This window comes from Rhodamnia argentea, chromosome 5, assembly GCF_020921035.1.
Source record: "Rhodamnia argentea isolate NSW1041297 chromosome 5, ASM2092103v1, whole genome shotgun sequence".
In the NCBI taxonomy this organism is placed as follows: Eukaryota; Viridiplantae; Streptophyta; class Magnoliopsida; order Myrtales; family Myrtaceae; genus Rhodamnia; species Rhodamnia argentea.
This window is the reverse complement of record NC_063154.1, coordinates 13,062,717-13,079,559: the sequence shown is the minus strand read 5'-3', so window position 1 is coordinate 13,079,559 and position 16,843 is coordinate 13,062,717. Positions and strand designations below refer to the sequence as shown.

At 41.6% G+C, this 16,843-nt stretch overlaps 1 protein-coding gene across 1 annotated transcript in view; it reads left to right on the top strand.

Annotated features, from left to right (window-relative positions):
• Positions 1 to 16,843, top strand: part of LOC115754607 (coatomer subunit alpha-2) — a 496,428-nt gene that overhangs the window by 221,434 nt on the left and 258,151 nt on the right. The window lies entirely within an intron of this gene.

Sequence of the window (16,843 nt, the reverse complement as noted above, 5' to 3'; positions counted from 1 at the left end):
ATATTCACCCTAAGCTCCAAGCGTTCCTCCTCTTCGCCATCGAAGATCATCCCTACCACCCGATGATCGGGAAGTGGATTTTGTTGTACATTGGGCAACACCTTGTTAAACTCTAGCGGATGGTTATCAATAAGAGCTTGCACTCTAAGGTTCAAGATGTAGCAATTATCTACATTGTGTCCCCTTTCGCCCATATGGTAAACACAAGTCTAGCTCTCATTATAACTAGGGTACTTTGTTGGGTCCGCCTTGGTCAACTCCTTAGCAACCAAATGCTCTTCTAGCAACATTGGGAACAGCTTCAATAATGGCCTCAAAAGAGGTAAGAACTGTTTAGATGGTTGTTTCCTCTTTTGTTCTTGTATTTTAGGAGTTGACCAGGATGACCCTCCCTTTGTATGGATAGAATTAGCAAACCGCTTTGGCTTCGGAGGATTTGGCACAAAGGTTACATTGACCCCCGCCTCCCTTTCCTTCCTCAAAGGATATTGGCGTCTTATCAGAGCTTCTAGGGCCTTCCGTTCCCTCATGGCCCACTCTAACCTCTTTGCGACTTTGACCAAATGTACAAATGTCCGACACTCAGAAGTATTCAATTTATCAAAATACTCGTAGGGTAGAACTTTCAAGAACAAGTCGACCAATTCGTCTTCAAGAATGGAAGTTTTAACCTGCGTTGCCAATGCTCGCCACCTCCGGGTATAAGTACATATTGCCTCATTCTTCCCCTTCACCATACGGAGTAGGTCTTCACTATTAAGGGCGGTAGCCGTATTGAACTTATACTAACATAGGAAATCTTCAGCTAAATCATCCCAGCCGTCATAATCTTCCATATTGGATTCAATGAGCCATGCCAATGCGGTGCTAGACAGACTTTCTTGGAATGTGTTCATTAACAATGGGACATAGTTAGAAAAATGCGCCATCTTACGCAAGTAATACTTCAGGTGAGTACGAGGACAACCTATCCCATTCGACTTTCTGACAAAGTCGGGCTCCTTGTAATCGTGTGGTGCTTCAATCTTGGCAAAAGGCGATATCTTGTTGAAATGGGACAATTCGTAGCCCTAACTACTCAAGCACTCTTCAATTTTGGCCAACATTTTGGCTCCTTCTTTAGTCTTCGCTATAGACTTTCCTTTCTCTACCTTCTCATGGTTAATAACAACATGAGGCATCTTAGACCTAGAATTAGGATTCGGCACCTGATTAACTTCAGGGACATACTAAGCATCTTCGGTTCGCCCTTTATCGTAGGTATTGGATGCCGACGGCTGAGTGGCGTTATTTAAATCGGGCATCATCATCTGTCCGGCTTAAGAGGCTTCTAGCATAACCTTCATCTCAGCCATCATGGCGACCATAGTAGTCATTTGGGTCTCTAGAATACCCACCCTCAGAGTCAATTCTTTCCGCTTCATTCTTGTCCTCAAACGAGTTCTAATACGACTTCTTATCCGTTCCATGATTAAAAACTCCCTGTTTTGAAGAACAATGAGAACATAAGAATTACGACAGGAAAACACCAAAAGGACTACATTCTTTCAATTGTATGTTTTCTGTTGATTAACGAGGGAAAGGACCACCACACGAGCCTTAACTTCATGCAAGTAGTTCTTTCACTCATTCTCCAAGAGAAATCATGTAATTAAAAGAAGTGTAACCCGTTGCAATAGTTTTAATGCATCGTAAAAAGGAATGTCTCTGTGCATATATGAGAAAATCAAATTAGTTTATTACAACAAAAATCTCAAAGAGTGTTCAAAGGCTAAAATAATATAATACCCCAATATCTTAAGCCTGGCGGGGTATTTCTATCCAAGTCCGGGACATTTAAGGTCCAAGGTATCCTCAACATCCCAGGAGAAGCCGGTTTCCCCAATCCGAGACTCCCCATCTTCATCGTAAGGCAGCGGTCCCATATCCTTTGGTATGTGAGGCTCGACTCCAGGCTCATGAGGGACAATGTACTCTAGTATGTACGGCTCAACATAGCTGCGCTTGGGTATCTCGAAATGGCGAATGTACTCGGACAAAGCCCTATGAAGGTTCATCTCGTTAGTCATGTCATCCAACCACTCTATATCCTCGATTTGGGATCTCTTCAATGAGTCTTTGATGTACTCGACCTTGGCCTCAAACGACTCCTTTTCTTTACCCTTGAGGACTTCCTTTGGCATGTCGAAAGAGAAGAATCCTAGTCTCGGCGGTGTCGGAATTTTTTCTAGAGCCCCAAACTATCCGATAACCCTTGTCGGGTAATACACGGTAGCTCCAGTAAAGCCAAGCGGTGGGGCCGGGTCTCTATTGTTGCAAGTAAGTCTAGCCTTATAAAGTGTTGGCCATTTAAGCCGCCATCGAAATTGTTTGGGGTTTAAGGTTCTAAGGAACTCCTTCCAATCCTTAAAGTTGAACTTAGGGACCCGTTTATGAGTTTGGATGAAGGTTCTAAAGGGATGGGTATGAGGACTAATCTTGGTGAAACCCATACGGAGGTTGAACTATTTGACGTGTGAGATAAACTACATATACACCACTAGAAGCTCTAAAGATCCCTTTGTTTCTAACTCGAAAATGGTTTAGGGACATGAAGGTTTCAGCTAGAATGAGGTTGGAGTAATCCCACCCACAATAGACCTTTTAAACTACCACAGCCATAATAGGGTCAAAAGTGGTGGTGGAAATAGGGAATAGCACAAAGCTAAAGAAAGCTAAGATAAAGACTCTACCCGACTTGGTCCCTTTATCTGCAAGAAGTTTTGAGAAACGAAAGTGAAATACGCCCATAGTTACTATTGGTGTCCGAAACTATCCGAGAAAAACTGGTATCTAAGAACTCAGCTAAGCAGATAAGGGGTTCATACCCTATCGGGGGTTGGACTAGGTGGGAAATAAACTCTACTCCGATGGCGGCACTATACTCCTCCGCAGTATGGGTGATCTCAAGTCCTTCCATGTTGAACGTAGAGGTAGTTGAGTCCCAAAACTGTGCAATGGCTTGGACGAAAGCCAAAGGGCACTCAATCTTGATCAAATCTAGCAGATACCCCAACCGTGTTCTCACGTACGTCCGATTGACTTCACTCATGTTCTCCCACCAGGCTAGGAGCTGATCTCGGGGAACTTTGAACACTTGGATATCGTTCTTGCCCATCAAGTCTAAAGTATGCAAATGATGTTGGAAAATCAATTGCCATAGGTTACTTTAAAATGCAGGAGTGCAAATGTCATGAAATATGCATGACCCGATTCAATTACATATTTTCAAAAGGTGAAATGAAAATTAGACACTCTTATTTTGGACTAAAGATCGAATAAGAGATCTAATTTGAATTTTACACGAGTGAAGTATGCAATTAGTCATAGTAATATCCAAGTGATTAAGAGAAATAATGATGTCACATTCCATTGATCAAAACAACAAATCGAACAATAAAGAGAAAATACATTGAAATAGATTCCTATTACATGAAAATTTATAGAGAAAAGACATAAAGATAAGAGGAGGTCCCAAAAAGGGAGATCCTATACATGCAAGTTAAAACATGAAAGTAATAAAAGAACAATGGAATGTGAATCCTAACTTTTCAACCCTTGAAGTCCCCATGGTTTAGTTGTCTTTGTCTAATTCTTCATCAAGGTAATTGTCATTATCTTGAGAAGATTCTTTACTTGGATTCTCCTCGAATGAGTAGTCGATTAGGGGTTCCTCTTCGAACGACTCTCGTCGCGACCCTCCTCTACGGACGAAGGTTAACGAGCCGATCCATTTTCCCGAAAAACCCCGATTGTTAGCGGGATTTTTTAGGATTGCGGATCTCTCCCAAGACCCATTACTCGAATCGCGATGTCGGAAAAAATTTCATCGAAATCGACCTTAGTGTGGTCGGGTGGCATGTGCGTAGTGTACATGCAATTGGAGTCACCATCGATCAATTTGTTAGAGGGTATGATCGGAAAACCCTACCGAGCGGTCGGGAGAAACCGTTCGGTTCCGCGAAAACCAGAGATTTTTGGGTCCGGGGACTTGGTTACGCCAAGATTTACATTGATGCCCTTTCGGTTACCGATGTTGAGTGATTTTCTAACCTACGAATTCATACAGATGAAATTTCGGGTGAGGTAGGCCCTAACGGTTCTAGGTATTCATGCTGATGGGATTTTTCTACCCTAACAATCACAATCGAAAAATTAATATGCGCAATCAAAATAATCACGACCAATCCAGTCAATCAATCATATAAGCATATCTAAAATGGCCCTATCGACCCACAGAAATATCGAGTTTGGGTTCCGGGGATGGTTCGGGAAAATTTGGGGCGGAAGGCCCATAGGGGTAGAATGGTCATTTTGGGGGTTCGGGACTCGAAAATCACAAAATTGGGGACGGGCTAGTTGAATGTGGCCATTTCCCTTTTTTTGTGATTTTCTAAAATTTTTCTAATTTTTCTAACTTTTTTGGATTTTTTGTTTATTTTCTAAAAAATTGGAATTTTCCTGATTAATGTGAATTGACCCTCGAAACCTAGAAAATTCTTAATCCAGACTATAAGAGTCCCGAATCGACCTAAGTATTTTTTAGAAATTTTTTGGGAAAATCCGGGAATTTTTGTGAAATTTCTATGAATTTTTGGATTTTTTTGGAAATTTTTATGTATTTTTTATTATTTTTTATAATATTTCTGGACCGGGTCAACCAGGTCAACGACCGGTCAACCCGGTCAGACCGCTCGCTGACCCGTTCGATCTATAAACGACGCCACTTCCTATTTATTTAATTTTTTTTTTTTTGAATTTCTAATCTAATTTCCGAATTTCAGAATATATCAAAATGAAATGAACGGCCGAGATCAATCCCGGATCCGATCTCAACCGTCGACTCACTACTTGACAAAACGACGACGTATGCCTTTTAAACAAATGGACGGTCACGATTTCTTCTGGATCTAATCTCGGCCGTTTATTTCACTTGAGATCAAAACGACGCCGCATTCACTAACTAGACGGACGACCGGGATTGACTCGGGGTTTGATCCGAACCGTTCACTCACACTCGCCTAAAGCGACGTCGTGTATGTTAAACCCTTGAATGGCCACGATCTGTCCTAAATTCAATCCGAACCGTTCGTTCGCTCTAAAACATAAAAATGACACCGGATCTACATCAACTTAGAACGACGTCGCACGATCTCTAGTCTAAACGGCACCATTTTACATTTTCTGTATTTTCTATCTAATATAAACGAATATTCAAAAATACAAAATAAAGATCCAACGGCCCAGAATCAAACTCAACTAATAATGCGGGCCGTCGGATGAGATCTGACTCGGCTCGTCCGCGCCAACGGCCGAGCCGAGTCGTGGATGAGCTGGACCAACTAGCACTCGACACGTCAGACTATTGACCATGTTGATCGCCACGTCGTCGTCGTCTTCAACCTCTCGACGACACCTAAATGGACGGCTGAAAAAGTTCCGGCGAGATCTAACGGCGAGATCTCGCCGGAATGATGCGAGACCACCACCGGACGACTCAACTCAACTTCCTCTACAATATATCCCAGAATCAAGTGATTTCGTTCACGTAATCAACATTAATCAAGTTTGTACAAACCTATAGTCGCAAAGTTCAATCACGGCATATGAAGCATAACAATCTAATTCCGTCACATACAAGCATCATAGGAGGTTAAGAGAGCTTACCTTGAGCTCGGATCGAGCTCGCAATGGCCGGAATCGCCCGACCGAGGTTCGACCGGACCGAAGCGGGTTGAAGGTTCAACTCGTGGTAATTGCGCAGAATTAGAGCAAAAACATGATGCGTTGATGATCAGTAAGGTTTAAGGATGAAAAGGCACACAATAATCGAAAGGATTATTGTCGCGAGCTTGAGATGCCATGATTGCACATTGAAGAAATTGAAAGCTCGACTTACCGATTCAGGCGGTCTCGAGCAACGAGGTTGGTGGTGATCGCTTCCATGATCCTCGGGCGAACTTCCGGAAGTGGTTTCACAGCTTGAGGTGACCCGAGATGACCGGGCGAGCGGCTCACGGTTTGAGCTCCGGCGGACGACGACGAAGCTCGCGGGAGTCTCTCTCAATACTCGCTCTCTCTTTCTCTCTCTAGTCCATTGCGAAACAAACAGAATGAGCCTCTTCTTCGATCGAGAACCTTCCTCCCTTTTATACTCGCTTCTTTGAATCTTGGCGCGCACGGGTATAACTTGGCTGAGCTGTCCTCACATGCGCCCACGTGATTTACGGCTCGTCGGACGGTGATGGAATCATTAAGATTCCGTCCAAGTCCGTCGAGCCTCCGTTAATCACAAAACGAGCACCAATTGCTCATATTCTTGAATATGTTGACTTTTACATACGCCGAACCTTTGACCGGCGATTTCACCGTGCTCCGGCGGCCTTTTGCTATGCCGCCGGTAGCAATCGACGCGTCGTGACCAGCAAGACAAAAACCCCAAGTCAATTGGATCAATTAGGATCGAATTGACATCCAATTTGATCATTGCAACTCGACGCTCAAACCTGCAAAATGCACGAAGATTTGGGGAAGATGACACTTTGCTGGACCGGTTCGACCGGTCCGACCGGCGGTCAGACCGGTCTAAACCGGTTCGAACAGTACAATTTTGATAATTTTCAAAATTAATCACAATTGACTGGGAATTTTTGCAATTAAACTTCAAAATTGGACTTAGGGGCTTGGATATTGTCTAGAAATGCAATTTTACCCAAAATTTTCTATCAATTTATGCAAAAGCCCCAAATTTTTCTAATTGCCCAAATTGGGGAAATGTTCAATTGAGTGCCCTAATGATCAAATTGGACCAAATCAACCCTGCCAATCGATTCAGAATGAGTAAAAACCCTAGGGGTAGTCCAATTTTGCAGAGAATATCCCTAGATTAAAAGTAATTTCAGAAATTAAAAATTCTAGGGACTAAATTGCAAAACTTTTGGGGATTTTTGTCTAATCTGTGCAATTTGTGCAATTGAGGGTGCAATTGATCAAATTGAAGTTCAAAGGGACTGCAATTGAATGTCTAGACCTAAAATGTGCAAAAATTGCAAATAAAAAGACTCAATTTGTATTTTTTGTGCAAATTCAACTTTGGGTATTGTGAAGAAACACCTAAAATTGAACTGAATTTTCGACTTTTCTTGAGGTCAATATTAAAAGGGAATTAAAATAAAAATATTGGACATTTTTGTGTATTTTTACGACCTCGAAAAGTATTTTTTATGAATTTTCTAATATTTTTCTATTTTCTGAAAATATTAAAAAATGTGAAAAATTATAAAATATTATTTTTTGTTCAAAATTGGTTCCTTAAGCTTGGCCAAGGCTTCCAATGTTGATTTTTTAATTTTTTGATTTTTTGTGAATTTTTGGGAATTTTTAGAAAATAAAACTAAAGAAAAATTGATTAAAAATCGGGTGTCAACAGCTACCCCTCTTTGAAAGTAATCTCGGTAAGAGGTTACTTTCAAAGACAAGGTGACACCCGAGTCCTTAATCGACTCTGCTGGGGAGAAATTTAAAGAAAACTAGTCTTGACATCCAATTGCCTTACCTTTGTCATTAGAGCTCGACTCCACTCGGGAATTATTTCAGCCCATGCTCATTTTATATGAAAGAGAGATGAGAAGAGAGAGACTTACATGTAGCTCACCTATCCGTGTTCCGAGATTTGTTGATCCGAGGTTGAAAGAATAAGTGCATGGAATTACCTTTGAACGGTTCGCGAGATTTTGCAATGGTCAGCGTCCGTCCGGTGTCGAGTTGTGGTTTAAAGATTTGGAAGGAAGGTTCACCCTTGTAACAAAGGGGTTTTACCTATTAAAAGGCAGATTGGTTATCCTCTAGGAATGGACTCATCATCCGGAGAAATTGGCTATCCCGTAAGAAGGAATTCACCATTTGAAAAGCAGATCGGTTATCCTCTAGGAAGGGACTCACCGTCCGGAAGAGAGATTCACCCTTGTAACAAAGGGATTTTACCTATTAAAATGAGATTGGCTATCCTCTAGGAAGGGATTCACCATCTAAAAAGCAGATCGGTTATCCTCTAGGAAGGGACTCACCGTCTGGAAGAGAGGTTCACCCTTGTAACAAAGGGGTTTCACCCGTTAAAATGAGATTGGCTATCCTCTAGGAAGGGACTCACCACTTGAAAAGCGGATCGGTTATTCTCTAGGAAGGGACTCACCGTCCGGAAGAGAGGTTCACCATTGTAACAAAGGGGTTTCACCTATTAAAATGAGATTGGCTATCCTCTAGGAATGGACTCACCATTTGAAAAACAGATCGGTTATCCTCTAGGAAGGGACTCACCGTCTGGAAGAGAGGTTCACCCTTGTAACAAAGGGGTTTCACCTATTAAAATGAGATTGGCTATCCTCTAGGAATGGACTCACCATTTGAAAAGCAGATCGGTTATCCTCTAGGAAGGGACTCACCGTCTGGAAGAGAGGTTCACCCTTGTAACAAAGGGGTTTCACCTATTAAAATGAGATTGGCTATCCTCTAGGAAGGGATTCACCATCTAAAAAGCAGATCGGTTATCCTCTAGGAAGGGACTCACCGTCTGGAAGAGAGGTTCACCCTTGTAACAAAGGGGTTTCACCTGTTAAAATGAGATTGGCTATCCTCTAGGAAGGGACTCACCATTTGAAAAGCGGATCGGTTATCCTCTAGGAAGGGACTCACCGTCTGGAAGAGAGGTTCACCCTTGTAACAAAGGGGTTTCACCTATTAAAATGAGATTGGCTATCCTCTAGGAATGGACTCACCATTTGAAAAGCAGATCGGTTATCCTCTAGGAAGGGACTCACCGTCTGGAAGAGAGGTTCACCCTTGTAACAAAGGGGTTTCACCTATTAAAATGAGATTGGCTATCCTCTAGGAAGGGATTCACCATCTAAAAAGGGTTGGGCTATCCACTAGGGATTCACCTGTTAAAAGAGGAGGGTGCCATCCGAGGACCTAGGTTTACTAGTGTACCTACTGAAGCTCAAACCCTATTTTCAAATTTTCAAAGGAGAGGGTGCCATATGAGGACCTAGGTTTACTAGCGTACCTACAGAAGCTCAAACCCTATTTTCAAATTTTCAAAGGAAAGGGTGCCATCTGAGGACCTAGGTTTACTAGTGTACCTACGTAACCTCAAACCCTATTTTCAAATTTTCAAAGGAGAGGGTGTCATCCGAGGACCTAGGTTTACTAGTGTACCTACAGAAGCTCAAACCCGATTTTCAAATTTTCAAAGGAGAGGGTGCCATATGAGGACCTAGGTTTACTAGTATACCTACGTAAGCTCAAACCCTATTTTCAAATTTTCAAAGGAGAGGGTGCCATCTGAGGACCTAGGTTTACTAGTGTACCTACAGAAGCTCAAACCCTATTTTCAAATTTTCAAAGGAGAAGATCCGAGGATCCGGGGATGCCAGAAGACCCGCAGAGGATCAAAGTTAGTCAAATCTTTAAAATGTAACTTTTCCGAGGATTTGGGGGTCACTAGGGAACCCGCAGAAAGTCCAATCAAACATCATCAGAATTGCTTTCGGAGTAATTCAAATGGGTTGAGACCCTTGAATATCGCTTAAAAGAGTGACAATTTTAAGTTCTAGGGAGAAAATTAAGAATTCCAGACAAATTTTCAAAGTATAATTGTGAAGGAAACGCGTCTAATCACAAGTTCGGATCTCCACTAGGGATAGATTTTGAATGACACACCCCGAGTGTTCTACAAAAAGGTTGTTTTAAAATTTTTTCAAAAGGATTTCCCTTCATCCAAGAGGGCTTCTCACCATTTTGGGGAGGCTTTTCTTGAAATTCAAATCCGCTCACAGGAAACCTAACCTTGAGGTTTCGGGATCATTCGGGATGCATACATTCGACTAATCGAGAGAAGGCATTTTAAAAGAGACCGTAATTCAGGCCAAGTCAAAGGTTTATCAAAGGATATTCATTTTGAGGCTTAGAAATGAACATTGATCAAAAATAGCTTCTTCGGGTCTACAAGTCAAGAACCCTAAAGACATGATAAGACAGGATTGTACTTACCTCTTTAAGTGGTAGCTTCTCGTGTGATCTCTTGTATCAACCTAAGACACCTTTTAGATCAGAAAAGTTTTGGTGATAGGTTGTATTTTGGTTTAAGGTGGACTTTTTGAGAAAGGCCTTATTTTCAAAAGAGTGGTGAACTTGAGTGATCACCCGACATTCTTTCCAGCAATCATTTGCTTTTGAGGAATTTTCATGATCATTTTTTCTTCAATTGATCTTGAGGATTTCCCTCTTTTCATTGAAAATTTTCAAACTTTGTCCCTTTTTCGGGATGCTTTTTCATGGGCTTTGGCCTTGCTTTTACCAGGCACTTTGCTCTTTCTAGCCCTTTTGTTTCTTGCCATTTTTCCGCATTGATCGGCTCTTTTTAAGACCAGTATCAAGAATTCTTCCAACTATGCATTTTGACTTATTGCTAGTAATTCTTTTGCCTTGCCCCAATGTAGGGAGGTGATCACCAACAAGGGTTTAGAAATGAACATTAAAGGTTCAAATTGGCTTAACAAAGGGGTATAGTGTTTGGAGATATAGAAATGAAGTGCTTTTCTTCACTTTGAGGTGTTCCAAGCCTCTGCCGTAAATCACCCGAAGCTATCGCAAAAAGATTGATGCAGGTTAGCACAATAAAGTCTTACCTTGATCTTTTCTCCAAGGAATCAACCAATGAACCTCCAAATATGCCCCAGTGTGGGGTGGTTCTTGATAGGGTTATATTCAAAAAATTTCTCCTTTTTGGCTCAGAGTGGTTATCAAAGGATATAAATGTGTATGGATAATTTTGAAATGGAAATGCCCTTCTTCATTTCAATCCATGTAATCACCATGAATGATCCCTACGTCCCAAGATTAAGCTCTTTCGCTCTATCACTCTCACTCATCACTCAAGTGTATCGGGAACGTGTTTAAGGACAAGGCTTGCCTCTTTTCATCCGAATGATCATTCTCTTGAAAAGCTTTCAAAACATGCCCTTTTATAGAAACTCAAGGCGTTTTCATCAAAATTCATCGTTTGCAAAAAGTTTTCATCAAAAAGGTGTATTCAAAAGATGTTTCTGTACCTTGAAAGAAATGTTTCTTTGAAAGGGCCTTATGGCTTGACAAATCCAAAATTTTCAATTTCAAGCATGACAGTGTATGAAAATACTTCATAAAAGAGGAGAACCCCAAACCTGTCTTCTTCAAATGTTGACTTCTGTCTCCTGTAAAAAATAAAAGAAACAATTAGTTCAAAGATGTTCAAAATTTCAAATCCCGAAGCGACTTCTTCCTATCTCCTTCGAATGTTGATTCCTGTTTCCTGCATAAACAAAAGGAATCAATCAATTAAAGATGTTCAAAATTTTAAATCCCGAAGCGACTTCTTTCTGACTCCTTTGGATGTTGATTCTTGTTTCCTGCATAAACAAAAGGAAACAATTAGTTAAAGATGTTCAAAATTTCAAATCCCGAAGCGACTTCTTCCTATCTCCTTCGGATGTTGATTCATGTTTCCTGCATAAACAAAAGGAAACAATCGATTAAAGATGTTCAAAATTTTAAGTCTCAAAAGTGACTTTCTTGTTTGATCCATTGCTCAGCAGGATTCTTCATGACTCCCGATTCACCTGCAAAATACAAACATATGCAAATGCATGTATGCAAACGCCATGCGAATGCAAAATTTTATGTGACTCAAATCTGCTCATCAATCACTTTGAAGCTTGATTTTATTTCGGGGATAATATCTCTTCACAAAGTCTGCATTTACTGGACTTGCTAATTCTTCTCCATCCATGTTTACAAGTATAAGAGCTCCCCCGGATAAGACCTTATGAATCACGTAGGGGCCTTCATAATTTGGCGTAAATTTGCGTCCCGGGTGTTGAGCATTTGGGAGCGTTTTCTTCACAACTAGCATCCCCGCTTCAAAATTTCTGGGCTTGACCTTTTTGTTAAAAGCCCCGGCTACTTTCTTCCGGTAGCTTTGACCATGACAGATAGCCTTTAATCGTTTTTCATCAATCAAATTCAACTGTTCGTTTCTTTGCCGATTCCACTCATCTTCCGAGAGTTCAACTTGAGACAGGATCCTTAAAGAGGGGATTTCCACCTTTACCGGTACGATCGATTCCATACCGTATACCAAAGAGTAGGGAGTTGCCCCGGTTGAAGTACGAATCGAAGTTCGATAGGCCATAAGTGCATATGGCAATCTCTTATGCCAATCTCGATATTTCTCAGCAGTTTTAGCCAATATCTTCTTGATATTCTTGTTTGCCGCCTCCACAGCTCCATTCCTTTGTGGGCGGTAAGGTGAGGAATTAAGGTGTCGTATCTTAAATTGATCCAATAAGTGGTCGACCACCTTGTTGTTTAGATTAAAGCCATTGTCGCTAATGATAGCTCTTGGAACTCCGTATCTTGAGATGATATCCCGCTTGATGAATTTAGCCACACTGTTCACAGTAACGTTGGCATATGAGCTGGCTTCAATCCATTTGGTGAAGTAATCAATAGCCACTAGAATAAAACGGTGTCCGTTGGAGGCCTTTGGGTTGATAGGGCCAATCATATCAATTCCCCACATAGAAAATGGCCAGGGGTTCGACATCCGATGTAGTTCGATTGGAGGCGCATTTATCTTGTCGCCGTATACTTGACATTGATGACAGGATCCGACGTGTTGATTACAATCGGACTCAATAGTCATCCAAGAGTATCCGAGTCTCATGATCTTCTTGGCGAGGAGGTGACCATTCATAAGCGGCCCACATTCTCCTTCACGGATTTCTTTCATAATGAGATTTGCTTTTTTGGAGTTTACGCATCTCGGTAGGACCGAGTCAAAGGACCTCTTGTATAAGATCTGTTCACTGAGGAAAAATTTTGATATCATCTTGCTGATATATTTCTTATCTTCTAGTTGATTGTCTTGAGGGAATTCGCCCTTCGGCGGGTAATTTTTGATGTCATGATACCAAGGTTCTTCATCGGGTTCTTCTTCAATGACCATGCAGTATGCAGGTTGCTCGAGGATGTCAATCCTTAAGGGCTCTATTTCAAGGCCATCTTGTACTTGTAACATGGCTGATAGTGTGGCCGGAGCGTCAAGAAAATGATTCTAAGTTCTTGGTAGATACTCGAAAGTGATCTCTTCAAAATGTTGGATCAGTTCTTCGAGGAATTTATGATAAGGGATAAGTTTGGGATCCTTTGTCTTCCACTCTCCTTGAGTTTGTAAGATGATTACCATGGAATCTCCATATACCAATAGTTTCTTCACCTTTAATGAGATGGCCAATTGTAATCCAAGTATGCAGGCTTCATATTCGGAAATGTTATTGGTGCATGGGAATACCAACTTGGCTGAGATTGGATAATGTTGATCTTCGGGGGATATTAAGACTGCCCCAATGCCTGATCTAGTGAGATTCACTACGCCATCAAAGTACATTGTCCATTTATCTTCAGATATGTTCAAGATTTGATCTCCATTGCTTGATTCGGAGTCATTCATGGGAGGATTTTCAGCTAGCATGTCCGCAATCGCCCTCCCTTTGACAAATTTTTGAGGAGAGGTTCTAATGTCAAACTCTGAAAGGAGCACTTGCCATTTGGCCATTTTTCCTAATAAAGCTGGCTTCTCCGGAAGGTACTTGATAGGGTCATTTTCAGTGACTAATTGGATATGATAGTGCAAGGTATATTGCCTCAACCTATGGAGGACCCAAACCAATGCCACGCAAGTCCTTTCCACCGACGAGTACTTAACTTCAGACGTGGTGAACTTTTTGCTCAGATAATATATGGCCCGTTCCTTTTGATCTTTGGGGTTAGTTTGGGCTAATAAAGCTCCCAAGGACTCATCATGAACTGTCAGATATAGAGTTAAAGGAACGTTAGGGATAAGAGGTACCAAGACTCGGGGTTGTACCAAGTATTCCTTGATCTTTTCAAATGCTTGTTGACACTCTGAATCCCATTTCACCTTCGCGCCTTTCTTTAAGAGTTTGAAAAAGGGTTTCGCCGTTTCTGACAGCTGCGATATGAATCTGGATATATAATTCAATCTTCCAAGTAGACCCCTCACTTCTTTAACAGTAGAGGGAGTCCCTATTTCCCATATGGCTTTGATCTTGGAGGGGTCGATTTCGATTCCACAACCGCTTACGACAAATCCAAGCGCTTTTCCATATCTTGCACCAAATATGCATTTCGTGGGGTTCAACTTGAGCTTGTATTTTCTCAATCAATCAAATAATTTCCTCAGCACTTGGACATGATCTTCTCCAGGTCCGGACTTGGCAATCATGTCATCCACATAGACCTCCATCTCCTTATGTATCATATCATGAAAGAGGGTTACCATAGCTCTCCGATATGTTGCCCATGCGTTTTTCAGTCCGAAGGGCATGACTTTATAACAGAAGATCCCCCATTGTGTAGTGAATGAAGTCTTGATCTTATCTTCTTCTTTCAACATGATCTGGTTATATCCCGAGAATCCATCCATGAAGGAGAATAATTCAAAGCCCGCGGTGCTATCGACAAGCACATCAATGTGTAGTAGGGGAAAATCATCTTTCGGACTAGCTTTGTTCAAGTCCCGATAATCCACGCATATTCTAATTCTCCCATCCTTCTTCTTAACTAGCACGATATTGGCGACCCAATCAGCATATGGGACAGCCTCGATAAATCCAACTTTGAGGAGCTTCATCACCTCCTCCTTGATCTTATCTGCCAATGCAGGATTCATTCTCCTGGATGGTTGATTAACTGGTATGCAAGCAGGATTTGTAGGCAGAGCATGCTCCACTATTTCACGGTCTAAACCCGGCATGTCAGCATATGACCAGGCGAAAATATCTTGATATTCCTTGAGTAACGCCGTCATTCTTAAAACATCTGCTGCAGATAAGTGTCCTCCCACTTTCACTTCTTTGACGCAAGTAGAGTCTCCTAGATTGATAGTGATGGGTTCTTCGGAGATGGGAGGCTTGGACTCTTCAAAACAATCCCATTCTCTCTTGATATCGCTCACATCAGCCTCTTCTATATCAATTTCATATGCATAATCGTCGAGCTGATCTGAGTCACATATTAACCTGTTATGCATGGGTGGGATGACATGCCTCAAATGCATCATGAAAGGTTAGTATTCAAAGACAACAAAATTAAAGGATGCATGATCTTATCTAACATGAAAACATTTTTGAATTCAATTTTTGAAGAAAAAGGAAAGAGAACTAGTCCACAACTTTTTAGACATCCTTGTGCTCAAAAAGCCATTTAAAATTCAAGATCACGTGGCGGATCGGGCCTCAAGTTTCATGATAGAATCAATTGTCATCATCGGACCAATCCGTTATTCCACATGTCCGTAATAAAACTTGAGATGGTTTTCATTAATAGACGCAACTAAAAAAGTAATACAGTATTGCACTTCTTGGATCACAGCATGAGACCCAAAGGGTGCTAAAACAACGAAAATCTTTAAAAACAAATGCGATGATCGAAATGCGTTAAAGGTAAAGTTTAGAAAGGGCCTTTGTCGGAACCCGTGGCGTCCCGGGCTCGCCACGTAGCTATCGAATAGAATTAATTTAAATACACACAAGCTTGAGTTATCAAAACACGACACTTATTTATTAAAAGGCCGACAACGATCGGGTTTGTTTACATAAACCCGGGAGGTACACATCAGGTGGCTTTCAAAAAGTGGCCCGTCGCCCTACCCGGTCATCAAAAAGAACTCGGAGTCGGAACAACCGACTCCCGACAAAACTCCCATACAACCCGACACTCATACATATCAGCAAGTACTTTGGCCCATGCCGTACATCATAAACCTTCTATACTACTATACTAAGGCCCTCTAAGGCGCCACGTAGTCAAAGGGTAGGGATCCCACAAATCCCAAGCCATCCTCCGTAACACCATACACAGCCACATAAATATGTGGAAACCCGTCCACATCTAAACCGCCGTTCACCCGGATGGTGACGGTGACTCGAACCATATCAATACCAGGTAGCCTAGGGCACACGTAGGGCTCCACGCTCACAAAGACTTGCGTGGGAATCCCGTAGAAAATGGTCCGCGGATTAGCCATTACCTAAAAAAAATAAACAACAACGGGGTGAGAAAACTCAGCAAGTCAGATTCCTAACTCACCAACTAATCTGCTCAAAATGATGAACATACGACAACATTACGGATCAGCATCCGTAATCCACGTAAAATCCATTTGTCATTTACTAGCAAGTTCGCTACATGCATCGGCATATAAGTATCTCTATGTATTGGAATAAAGATTATGATGCGATGCGTAAGGTACATTTTTACTTGGTTTACTATGACTCAAACAATAACATTACTCGGTTTCGATATTGTCTCGTTCCACCACGCAGACTAGTCCGGATCACGTAGCGGGACTATCCAGTTCACACACCAGGGCTACCCGGATCACACAACAGGGTCCTCCCATACACTCCATGGGAAATACGTGTTCAACTTGGAGCCTGTTCCCACTTCTCGCCTTTGGCCAAAAATAAAATATGGAAAAATTTATTCATATACACACGTGAATGGTGCACATATAACTTCACCATATCGAGCATCCACATGATAAATTTTATACTCATTGTATCCGTGACGACCAACATTATAATCGTAATGCATTACGGAAATCGCCACTCGAATTTACCCAATATGATTACCCAAGCAAAAATAGGACTACCAAAGCAAATAGAGGTAACACCCATCATGCGTT